Raw genomic sequence first — 13,545 nt, forward strand, 5'->3', positions numbered from 1 at the left:
AAGTATTGCCATACTGGGACAGACCAAAGGTCCATCAAGCCCAGCTTCCTGTTACCAACAGTGGCCAATCCAGGTCATAAATACCTGGCAAGATCCCTAAAAAGTACAAAACATTTGATATTGCTTATCCCAGAAATAGTGGATTTTCCCCAAGTCCAATTTAATAATGGTCTATGGACTTTTCCTTTAGGAAACAGTAACCCAATAATTTCCACTTGCCGAAAATGACTAAATCAGGTTATGTACAAACTATGCTGCTCTTACTGAATATGAATCGAGCAGCACACAGCAAGAAGGAAAAAAGGCCTCAAAGAGCTCCTAGATACACAAGATCTACCGGAGCTAACCAGATCCCTAAGATCGTCCCTTCATCATCGGCCAAAAAACCTTCAATTTGTGGTCGACTTCCTGCTGCTGTTATTATTATGTATGTCCCTATTTAATTTTTTAAAATATTTTTCATTTATTTTATTTTTACAGCGTGTGCATGATACACTTAGTGCAAATACAGACACTTATCTTAGAGGTCGGTACTATCTTCCATCAATCGCACTGCGTGCCGTGCTGTCTTCATCCTCTTGCCCCAAGTCGACGGTGGCCAGCGTTTCACGCTGCTGCTTCATGGTCTTGGTGACAGGGTTACTGCTGCTGGCAAAACAGAAGAACATACAGTCACAACTAATGCATACCAGGTCACCTTCTTCTTGAACAGGCAAGCAATCACAGTACTTGAGATAGCTACAGCTCAACTCCACAGTGCTCCACTCGACATCTGACACACCACACAGGAACTCAGTGATATAGCTGACATGACGTCAGACACCGTCCAACTGGTGGCCAATCAAAAACTAGAAAAAATGGCATCACTCTAAGCGGGAGTTCAAACCATCAGGCTCCAGGGAGAGTAATTTAAATATCCATTTCTGCTCTTGCTGTAAGAGAACCCGACGGTGGTCACCTCCCTGCTGGGAACAGAACACTGCTTGTAAAACCACACATTTTAAGTCCTCAAATGAACGCTGGTGCTGATTGCAGTGTGTCACAAGGGGCAGTGTGTTTGTATAGAGCTCTTGTGTTCTGTCAGACGAACCGAGAGTGCCCTCGAGGTCTGACCCACATATACTTTATTACATGGGCATGTCAGGCAGTAGATGACATGACTTGATCTGCAAGATGTCCTGGTTTTAAGAACATATCTCTTCTGGTCCAACGGGTAATTAACATCGAGGTCTCATCCATCACTGGGCAAAGGGCACAACTGCCGCATTTAAAGTGGCCCATATTTGCCAAAGATTGCCTCATTGTCCCGCTGATATCAGGTAAAACCGCAGGGCTCAAAAATTTTTTTAGATTCTTATATCTACTGTGAGCAAAGCATATGCTTGTGTCCTTAAAGATTGGCATAGTCCGTATTAGTGACCAGTGTTTCCTGAGGACGGAAGCTACTCATGGTGAAGTAGGATTGTATTGCATCACAAAGGTCAATGCTGCATTCTCCCCAGTTACGTTGGTTGCTTTGGGTAATAATAGTAAATCTCGGTGATTGAAGTACGCTCGGCGATAGGCAGTATGTACGACTTGCTCAGGGTATCCTCAGACTACCAGTTTGTCGGACAGAACCCGTGATTGTCTCCTAAAGTCTTGGTCGCTGGAACAAACGTGGCGGTGCCTCAAAAATTGCGAGAACGGCAAACTGTTTTTCAACGCCCTGGGGAGAATGAACCCTAGTCCTAGTATTTTTGAAAAGCATAAACAGACGCTTCACATCTACCCATTCAACTCCACTCATTATTTTATAGACCACTATAATATCTCCCCTCAGCCGCCTTTTCTCCAAGCTGAAGAGCCCTAGCCATTTTAGCCTTTCCTCATGGGGAAGTCGTCCCATCCCCTTTATCATTTTTATTGCCCTTCTCTGCACATTTTCTAATTCCACTATATCTTTTTAAAGATGTGGCGACCAGAACTGAACACAATATTCGAGGTGTGGTCGCATCATGGAGCAATACAAAGGCATTATAACATTCTCATTTTTGTTTTCCATTCCTTTCCTAAAAATACCTAACATTCTCTCTGCTTTCTTAGCCGCAGCAGCACACTGAGCAGAAGGTTTCAACGTATCATCAACGATGACACCTAGATCCCTTTCTTGGTCAGTGACTCCTAATGTGGAACCTTGCATGACGTAGCTATAATTTGGGTTCCTCTTTCCCACAAGCATCACTTTGTACTTGCTCACATTAAATGTCATCTGCCACACAGGCAGCTCCTTGTGACTCTGGGCAAGTCACTTAACCCTCCATTGCCCCATGTAAGCCGCATTGAGCCTGCCATGAGTGGGAAAGCGCGGGGTACAAATGTAACAAAAATAAAATTTAGACGTCCTGTCTCCCAGTCTTGTAAGATCCACTTGTAATGTTTTACAATCCTCAAGCGATTTAATGACTTTGAATAACTTTGTGTCTTCAGCAAATGTAATTACCTCACTAGTTTCTCCCATCTCTAGGTCATTTATAAATATGTTAAAAAGCAGCAGTCCCAGCACAGAGCCCTGGGGAACCCCACTAACTACCCTTCTCCAATGAGAATACTGACCATTTAACCCTACTCTTTGTTTTCTATCTTTTAACCAGTTTTTAATCCACAATAGAACACTACCTCCTATCCCATGACTCTCCAGTTTCCTCTGAAGTCTTTCATGGGGTACTTTGTCAAACATCTTCTGAAAATCCAGATACACAATATCATCCGGCTCACCTTTATCCACATGTTTGTTCACTCCTTTAAAGAAATGTAGTAGATTGGTGAGGCAAGATTTCCCTTCTCTAAATCCATGTTGACTTTCCTGCTCATTTTCGAAAGAGAAGGGCGTCCATCTTCCGACACAAATCGGGAGATGGGTGCCCTTCTCTCAGGTGCAGCCAAATCGGCATAACCGAAAGCCGATTTTGGCCGCCCTCAACTGCAGTCCGTCGCAGGAGCGGCGAAAGTTTAAGGGGGCGTGTTGGAAGCGTAGCGGGGGCGTGATTAACACATGGCTGTCCTTGGCCGATAATGGAAAAAGAAGGGCGGCCCTGACGAGCATTTGGCCTCAAAAAGGTGTCTGAACTGACCACCGGAGGGAATCGGGGATGACCTCCCCGTACTTCCCCAGTGGTCACCAACCCCCTCCCACCCTAAAAAAAAAAGAAAAACATTTTTTTGCCACCCTCTATGCCAGTCTGAAATGTCATACCCAGCTCCCTGACTGCAGTATGCAGGTCCCTGGAGCAGCTTTAGTGGGTGCAATGCACTTCAGGTAGGCGGAGCCAGGCCCATCCCCCCCTACCTGTTACACTTGTGGTGGTAAATGTGAGCCCTCCAAAACCCACCCAAAACCTACTGTACCCACATCTAGGTGCCCCCCTTCACCCATAAGGGCTATGGTAGTGGTGTACAGTTGTGGGGAGTGGGTTTTGGGGGGGGGGATTTGAGGGACTCAGCACCCAAGGGAAGGGAGCTATGTACCTGGGAGCAATTAATGAAGTCCACTGCAGTGCTCCCTAGGGTGCCCGGTTGGTGTCCTGGCATGTGAGGGGGACCAGTGCACTACAAATGCTGGCTCCTCCCACAACCAAATGGCTTGGATTTGGCCAGTTTTGAGATGGCCGGCCTTGGTTTCCATTATCAGTGAAAACCGAGGCTGGCCATCTCTAAGTCCGGCAATCTCAACATTTAGGTTGACCATCTCTAAGGTTGACCTAAATGTTGAGATTTGGCCGGCCCCCGACTGTATTATCAAAACGAAAGATGGACGCCCATCTTGTTCGATAATACGGTTGGCTCTGCCCCTTCCCGGGGCCGTCCCCGGAGATGGGCGCCCTTAGAGATGGGCCCCCGTTCGATTATGCCCCTCCACGTCTCATTAATCCATGCTTTTGAATATGCTCTGTAATTTTGTTCTTTATAATAGTCTCTACCATTTTGCCCAGCACCAACGTCAGACTCACTGGTCTATAATTTCCCGGATCTTCTCTGGAACCTTTTTAAAAAATCGGCGTGATATTGGCCATACTCCAATCTTCCTGTACCACGCTCGATTTTAAGGATAAATTACATATTACTAACAATAGCTCCACAAGTTCATTTTTCAGTTCTATTAGTACTCTGGGATGAATACCATCCAGCCCAGGTTTATAGAGAATTCATTCAGTTTCTCCGACTCGTCAGCTTGGAATACCATTTCTGGCACCGGTATCTCACCCAAATCTTTCTCGGTGAAGATCGAAGCAAATAATTAATTTAATCTTTCCACTACGGCTTTGTCTTCCCTGATCGCCCCTTTTACTCCTCGGTCATCTAGAGGTCCAACCGATTCTTTTGCCAGCTTCCTGCTTTTAATATACCAAAAAAAAAATTTACTATGTGCTTTTGCCTCCAACGCAATCTTTTTTTCGAAATCCTTCTTAGCCTTCCTTATCAGCGCTTTGCATTTGACTTGACATTCCTTTTGCTGTTTACTATTATTTTCAGTTGGTTCCTTCTTCCATTTTCTGAAGGATTTTCTTGTAGCTGTAATAGCTTCCTTTACCTCACTTTTTAACCATGCCGGCTGTCATTTGGTCTTCCGTTCTCCTTTTTTAATACGTGGAATATATTTGGCCTGGGCTTCTAGGATGGTGTTTTTGAATAGCATCCATGCCTAATGTAAATTTTTAACCCTCGCAGCGTTCTTCTCATTTTATCATATTCTCCTTTTTTAAAGTTAAACGCTAACGTATTTGATTTCCTGTGTATACTTACTTCAAAGCTAATATCAAATTTGATCATATTATGATCACTGTTATCAATCGGCCCCAGCACCATTACCTCCTGCACCAGATCATGTGATCCACTAAGGACTAGGTCTAGAATTTTTCCTTCTCTTGTCGGCTCCTATACCATCTGCTCCATAAAGCAGTCCTTGATTTCGCCAAGGAATTTTACTTCCCTAGCATGTCGTGATGTTACACTTACCCAGTCAATATCGGGGTAATTGAAATAATCCATTATTTATGTATTGCCCAGTTTGTTTGCGTCCTTAATTTCCTTTAACATTTCTGCATCCGTCTGTTCATCCTGGCCAGGCAGACGGTAAATTCCTCTTTACACATGGAATTTCAGTCCATAGTGATTCCAAGAAGTGTTTTGTTTCCTGCAGAATTTTCAATCTATTTGATTCAAGGCTCTCATTAATATACAATGCTACCCCTCCATCAATTTGAACCACCCTATCACTATGATATAATTTGTACCCCGGTATGACAGTGCCTCACTGGTTATCCTCATTCCACCAGGTCTCAGAGATGCCTATTATATCTAATTTTTCATTTAGTGCAATATATTCTAACTCTCCCATCGTATTTCTTAGGCTCCTTGCATTCGCATGTAGACATTTGAAACTATGTTTGTTGTTCCTATTTACATCATGCTTAGTACTTGGCAGTATTAATTTGCAATCTTTTGTCTTATTTTTATTTTCATTTAAGGACACCTGATCTACTACGGTCTCTTTTGCAACCTCACTATCGGGATACTCTGTCTTCCCTGTTTTGGTGGTATCTTTGAAAGATACCTTATCCTGAACCATGCACTTTTGAGCGACTGTTGGCCTTCCCCCAGTTTCTTTTTTAAAAGCTGCTCTTTCTCCTTTTTAAATGCCAGTGCCAGGAGCCTGGTCCCACCCTGGTTAAGGTGGAGCCATCCTTTCAGAATAGGCTCCCTCTTCCCCAGAATGTTGCCCAGATCTTAAAAAATCTAAAACCTTCCTCCCTGCACCATTGTCTCATCCACGCATTGAGACTCCAGAGCTCTGCCTGTCTCTTGGGTCATGCACATGGAACAGGTAGCATTTCAGAAAACGCCACTCTAGAGGTTCTGAATTTGAGCCTTCTACCTAAGAGCCTAAATTTGGCTTCCAGAACCTCTCTCCCATATTTTCCTATGCCATTGGTACCCAAATGTACCAAGACAGCCGGCTCCTACCCAGCACTATCTAAAATCCTATCTAGGTGTCGCGTGAGGTCTGCCACCTTCGCAACAGGCAGGCAAGTCACCAGTCGATCCACCAGCCACCCAGCTATCTATATGCCTAATGATCGAATCATCAACTACAACAGCTGTCCTAACCCTTCCCTCCTGGGCAGCACTTGGAGACATATCCTCGGTGCGAAAGGATAGCACATCCCCTGGTGGGCAGGTCCTGGCTACAGGAGTACTTTCTACTTCACCAGGGTGATGCTCTCCTTCTAGGAGACCTCTCTCCTCCAAGGTAGCACAGGGGCTACCAAACTGGAGGTGGGACTTCTCTACAACATCCCTTTAGGTCTCCTCTATGTACCTCTCTGTCTCCCTCAGCTCCACCAAGTCTGCTACTCTAGTCTCAAGAGAACGGACCTGTTTTCTGAGAGCTTGGAGCTCTTTGCATCGGGCACACACATATAATCGCTCACCAACTGGGAGATAATCATACATGTGACATGCAATGCAAAAGACTGGATAGCACCCCTCTCGCTGCTGGACTGCTGACTCCATCTTAGTATTTTTGAGTTTTTCAATAATTTAAAACTTGCAAAAGTATTAAGGATATTAGCCTAATATAAAAATGGCTTTTAGTTTATATGGTATATTGTGTGATTTATTTAGTGTTTCCTTCTTAGATGGTAATTAAATGTATTTGAAACTCTGTAAGAGCACTCCTTTCTTGTTATCCTAATTACAATAACTGACTATAAATGAAGAGTTGTCCTAGGGGTAGGCAGGTGTTGGGGAGGGTGAGTGGGAAGACTAAACTAGATCCTGCAGTGCCTGCTAGAGGCTGTTAATGTTGTGGTCCAAAGTTCAAGTTTTAAAACTAAGGAGGAAAGACTATGGAGATTAGTTGATAAAATTAGCTTTTTTATTTTTTTATTCTGTCTATCACTAACCTACAATTCCTCCTTTAAACCCCAATCTTTAAGTTCCCAAAGCACAAAGCAAAATAGTGTTCACTTACCAGAGAAATGCCCTCTTCTCTCAGTTAGGAACATTGTGTTGGTTAAATGTGTAATTAAATGTAATTCCCTTAAGTATATTTTTTATGATCCAGATCAATTGAAAGCAGTTTTGAATGCTAAATTACCTGTGTCAGCACGTAGACCGGTTTCTTTGGTGTCAACTTCTACTCCATAGATGATAAAATTTTATATGGAATATATTCTTCCTTCTTTTTTCTTTCCTTAATGTGTAATTTAGGGGCCCTTTTACAAACACGCGGTGGGCCTACTGCTGGCTTGACAGGCAGTGATTCGGTACTACCGCTGGGCACCTGGGGGAGCCAGGCGGTAGTTCTGGTTCCCACTGCATGCCATTTCCAGTGCTAGAAAATAATTTTGTATTTGCTAGCACTGGAAGCGTGCTCAGGCTTCCCCAGAAAATGGCCACACATCATTGCCTTTGAATAGTGCACAGCCATTTCCTTCCCCTTCACAGAAAAAAGCCTTTTACCCCTGGCGGTAAAAAGCGGCCTCAGCATGCATGCAAACCCACATGCCGGTGCCACTGCTGGGCCCCTTTTACCACCGTTTGGTAAAAGGATCCTTAATTTCCTCTGGAATTGTGTTCTTGCTCTTCCTTAGTTTAGTGGACTTGAAGTGCAGAGCTATGGATATTATTATTGTGTATATACAGTATGGTGTTAATATTGTTTAGGTTTCTTTGCCTTTACTAAAGCTCTGTGGTTTCTGTAACAAGAGTTTTCTTCTTGGAAATGTAACAAATGCTTATAAATGAAGTTTTAAAAAACCCCTAACAACACACTTCTATCTTTATATGGTTCATTGTAGCTGCTTAAGTGCTAAATATCGCACTTTGGAGCTCATTTTCAAAAGAGGAAAAACATCCAAAAAGTGACATAAATCTGCACTGGACATTTTTCTCACAAAAATGTTGAAACTGATATTTTCAAAACCAATTTTTAGATGTTTTTTCTATAAAGTCCATCAGAAGTGCATTCAAATCACAAGGGGGCGTGTCAGGGGCATGTTAAGGGCGGGATCTGGGTGCTCCTAACACTTGGACATTTTTTAGCCATAATGGAACAAAAAAAAAAACTGTCCAGAACTAAAAATAAGTTTAGAGCTAGACTTGTTTTTATAACAAATAAGGCACAAAAAGGTGCCCTAAATGACCACTGGAGAGAATCAGGGGAGACATCCCCTTACTCCCCCAGTAGTCACTGCCAGCCTTAGGTGTTGTTATTAGGTCCATTAGAACAGCATGCAGGTCCCTGGAGAAGTCTAATGATGGGTGCAGTGCACTGTAGATAGGTGGACCCAGGCCCATACCTTTCCCTACCTCCAAAACTCACAAGAAACCCACTGTACCCACATATAGGTGCCCCCTTCACCCGTAAGGGCTATGGTAGTAGTGTACAGTTGGGGGTAATAGGTTTAAGGTGGGTTTTATGGGGCTCATCAGACAAGATAAAGGATCAGTGGTGAGATGCGTATCTGGGAGCATTTTATGAAGTTCACTGCAGTACCCCCTAGGGTGCCCTATTTCTTTCCTGGGATGTCTGGGGGGCCAGGCCACTAAAAATGCTTGATTTTATGCGTTTTACACCTGAAGGTTTTTTTCTTTGAAAATGGACCAAAAAACAAAATGTCCAAGTCAAAAAACCTTGTTCAAAACAGTATTTTGGGAAAAAAAAAACCCAGGCATTTTTCTTTTTTGAAAATTACCTTCTTTTCTATTCAGATTTTGGATGTTTTTTTGCAAAACGTTCAATGTAGGACATAGTCATCATATTGAAAATGCCCCTCTTTACCAGCTATGTTTCAACTGGCCACATATGCCTGGATATTCAAAGTCAGTCCCTGAACATAGCCTGGCATTGAATATCTGAGAATAAAGCTGGTGGTGGTCAGCAAAATGCTGCTCGCCATTGGCTGAATATCGGGCCCTCAGTTGCCATGATATTTCATTTAAATATGTAGAGTTGAAGGTCAGCAACCAAAGGTAATATGTTTTTATTGAACTAACCTAATAAATTTGGGGCTAGATATTGAGATTTATGCTCCCTTCATTAGGCCAAGGCAGACTTTAACTCATTTTTAACTGATTAGATGAAAGGAATATAACTCGTGAAAGCTTACAAATAGATTAGATTAGCCCAATAAAAAGCTATCATCTGCAACTTGAATGCTGACCTTTTATTTCCACTACATTTTGAAAGGCTTTATTTTATCACTTTGAGACCAGAAGAAAGCAATCATAACAATCCAGTCCTAATAAGTTATTGACCTTCATGGAACTGCTTGCTTTTCATCAACTAATAACACTTCAAATACTAGATGTCTCTTTTTCATATTAGTAACTGTAAAGAGAAAACATGAAAAGAATGAATATATGAAGAGACTGCTGATTCAATCAAATACATATGCCTAAATTCCATTTACATTCATAATATAACTCCTACTTTGGTTGTGGCCCAGTTCTCTTACATGGCTGCATGTTTCAGAGAAAGCAGAAGCCCTCTCCTACTCTATTCTTTCCAACTGAGAAACTCTGCAGAGAGTTATCATCTCAAAGTTCTCCAAAGGGTTGTTTGTTTTTTTTGTCAGTCATAAATGAAAAGAATCCGAAAGCAAATATGTTGTCCTGCAGCTTGAACACTCCTGGTACATGAATACATCTTCTTACCTGCTCTCCCAAAGAGCTTTTGAGAAATACATCACATCCATTCAAGCACTGATTAGCACCTGGCATTTATGTCCGAGAACAAGCTTTCCTTGAGATAAATCCAGTTCAGTGTAAATGGTTTAAAATTGATCAGTCTTGTGATAGTTTTAGTACATTCTTGCATTTATCTCAAAAGGAACATGGAATTCAATTTTCAGCCATACCAAAGTCATATAAATTCACAAGGCATATAACATACAAAGTATTACTTTTGGTATTTAAGACCCTTGATACAGGACTGCTTCTGTCACAATGTTAGGAGTAGAAGTGAGCCCTTGTGCTGATCAAAGGACCAGCAGTCAGAAACCTAACACTTCACCTGCGGGGACCACCGTTCCCCAGCGGTTGAGCCCCTGGATTCAGGTGGTCAACAGGACTTAGGAAGTCGGGTAAGGAAGAGGACTCGGCTCAGACAGAAGAAGACGAAGACAAAGCAGAGCAGAAGAAAGTACCAGCAGTGGTCAAGGCAGGCGGCAATCCAGCAGTAGTCGGTTCCAGGCAGTAGTCAGGTCAGGCAGCGATCCAGCAGAGGTCAGGTCCAGGCAGAAGTCAGGTCAGGCAGCGATCCAGCAGAGGTCAGGTCCAGACAGAAGTCAGGTCAACAGTACTGCAACAGGATAAATGCACCAGACACCAAGAAGGTTGTAACTGAGGCAATGAAGTAGGGAGAAGTTCCTGGTTTTAAAGTGAATGCGTCTGACATCAGAGTAGATGTGCCCAAAGTGTAGGCGTGTCCAAAGTGTAGGTGTGTCCAAAGTGTGGAATTCAGAAGGGAAGTATACAGTTCGTTTGAGGTGAGAAGGCTTGGCTCCAACCTTGATGTCTCAGGTAAATGACAGTACCTCCCCTTCATGGTCCCCACCCCCTCTGGGTAACGCGCATAGAATTCTTGGAGCAGGTTGGGGGCATTCATGTTGGTAGCAGGTTCCCAGGAATTATCTTCTGGTCCATAATGTTTCCAGGAAAATAAATAGTATAGTTTACCTGTATGGCGCTTAGTGTCCAAGATCTCTGCTACCTCAAATTCAGGATCCAGGATGGCTTCAAGATGAGTAGGTCATATAGGTTTAGCATGCCACTTGGAAGGTACAAAAGGCTTTAAGTGTGACACATGAAATTCATTATGAATCCGAGATGTGGAGGGTAAGTGTAAACGATATAAGTTTTCCGACTCGGGATTGAACAGTCAATGGTCCAATAAATCATAAAGCAAATTTATAGGAAGGCAGACGGAGCCGCAAATATTTGGTATTTAGCCAGACCTTTTGCCCTGGTTGAAAGACTGGAGCTGGTCTACGTTGTCGATCCACAAATCATTTATACCAGGCTGAGGCTCGTTGAAGGTGGGCCTGGACTTGCTTCCATATGTCCTGAGTGTTTTGAAGAGTCTGATGGATCGCTGGAAGTTCCGAGGTTCCGGGAATGGGCATAAGTACATGTGGATGGTGACCATAAACCACAAAGAATGGAGACATTTGAGAAGATTCATGTATGTTGTTGTATACAAACTCTGCCCAGGGAAGAAGAGTAGACCAGTTATCTTGTCTTTGATTCACGTGCATATGGAGAAAGGTTTTGAGAGTTTGGTTGGTCCACTCCACCAATCCGTTTGTCTGAGGATGATAGGCGGAGGAATAGTGTGTGGTGATTCTGAAGGTAGAACATAGAGACCTCCAAAATCGAGAGGTAAACTGAGGTCCTCAATCACTCACTATCCATTGAGGTAGCCCATGAAGACTGAAAATGTGTAAGATGAAGGCCTGAGCCAAGCTGGTGGCAGAGGGAAGAGAGGGCATGGGGACAAAATGAGCTATTCTGGAAAGACGATCCACCACCACCCAGATAACGGTATTACCATCAGATATAGGCAAGTCTGTGATGAAATCCATGGCAATGTCCTGCAAAGGGGCACTGGGGACGGTCAAAGGTTGAAGAAATCCCCAGGGTTTAGCTGGAGAGGTTTTGTTGCATGTACAGGTAGGGCAGGTAGTGACAAAATGTCGGATGTCCTGAGCCATCCTAGGCCATCGGTAGTACCGTTGAATGAGATGCAGAGTTTTCTGGAAACCGGATGTGAAGAGTGTTCCCATCGCATGACAGACCAACGAAGTCTGGAAGGAACCAGAGTGATTCCAGGAGGAGTGGGAAGGCTAGCGGATGCTACTGTGCATGCGGGATTCAACATAGGCTGAGGCTTATCGGTGTCCTCCTGGGGTTCGAAGGATCTGGATAGGGCATCGGCGCGAGTGTTCTTCGCCGGCCGAAATTTCAGGCAGAAATTAAAATGGGTGAAAAACAGGGAACATCGAGCCTGTCTAGGGTTTAATCATTTAGCGTCTTGGAGATATAAAAGGTTCTTATGGTCAGTAATGACTGAGAATGGTTGCTTAGTTCCTTCTAGGAGGTAACGCCACTCTTGAAGGGCAAGCTTCAAGGCTAACAACTCCCGGTCCCCAATGGTGTAGTTGCACTCAGTGTGTGTAAACATTTTGGAGCTTCCCTGCAGAGGATGCTTGGAATAAAATGGCCCCAGCCCCAAGAGAAGAGGCATCCACCTCAACAATAAAAGGTAGATTCACATCGGAACTGCGGAGAACAGGGGCAGAGAGAAAAGCTTGCTTCAGCTGATCGAAGGCTTGGAGGGCTTCAGAAGACCAATTTTAAACATCTGTTCCTTTTTTGGTGAGAGCCGTGAGAGGTGCAGCAATAAGGGAATATTGGTGGATCAACTGCCTGTAATAATTAGCGAAGCCCAGGAAACGTTGCAAAGCTCGCAAAGTTTGGGGCTGTGGCCACTTCTGGATAGCCTGTAATTTCTCTGGATCCATCTGAAGGCCTGTGGCGGAAACGATGTGTCCTAAAAAGGGAATAGTGGTCTGAAGAAAGGAGCATTTCTCCAACTTGACGTATAAATGATTTTCCCGAAGTCGTTGAAGCATAGTTCGGACATGACTCGGATGTTTCTGAGGCGATGAGGAAAAAATAAGTATATCGTCCAGGTACACAATAACGGAAGAGTACAATAGATCACGAAAAATGTGGTTGATAAAATTTTGGAAGACTGCGGGGGCATTGCACAGGCCAAAAGGCATGACCCTATACTCATAGTGCCCATCGTGTGTATTAAAGGCCATCTTCCACTCGTTGCCGCAGTGCAATTGAATTAAATTGTAGGCACCATGTAGATCCAATTTGTAAAGATGGTGGCACCTTGCAGACGATCAAACAATTCTGGTATGAGGAGCATCGGGTAGCAATTCTTTACTGTGATGCCATTCAATCCACGATAATCCATGCAGGGTCGGGGGGTGCCATCCTTTTTGCCAACAAAAAAGGAGTAGAACAGGGGCATTGTGAACATCCATGCTCCATTGATGTCAATGAATGGACATCTCTGAAAGAGGTGTACCTGGAGCAGTCCTGGAGTGACACCAATGGATGGACATCCATGTGCGATTATGTTTATCATGGTGACATCCAGCATAGGAAGTGTAAATTGCTAATCTAATCTAATCTAAAGGTTTTATATACTGTGTAATCCAAACAGGTTTTAGGCAGTTTACAATATTAAAAAAACCTACTATATGATAGCCAAGATGGTGGGAGGACTAGAGCTGTGAGTAAGGTGATCTAACTCTTCTGGAAATTTTCCTACCTGGATATGCCTCACAAAAAGAGAAAGGGATCCATTAAGGCTGCTCCCCCCCCTTGACTCCAATGGTTCCCCCAGGACAGCAGACAATAGATCACTTCACAGCTGGGCTATTGGCTGGAACATTCAGGGAAAGACCCCCAGTTGTGGAAACA

At 43.6% G+C, this 13,545-nt stretch overlaps 1 pseudogene; it reads right to left on the reverse strand.

The window, feature by feature from the left end:
• Positions 1–533: 533 nt before the first annotated feature.
• LOC115459794 lies at positions 534–11,756 on the reverse strand (annotated as a pseudogene).
• Positions 11,757–13,545: the final 1,789 nt, after the last annotated feature.

This window comes from Microcaecilia unicolor, chromosome 1, assembly GCF_901765095.1.
Source record: "Microcaecilia unicolor chromosome 1, aMicUni1.1, whole genome shotgun sequence".
NCBI lineage: Eukaryota > Metazoa > Chordata > Amphibia > Gymnophiona > Siphonopidae > Microcaecilia > Microcaecilia unicolor.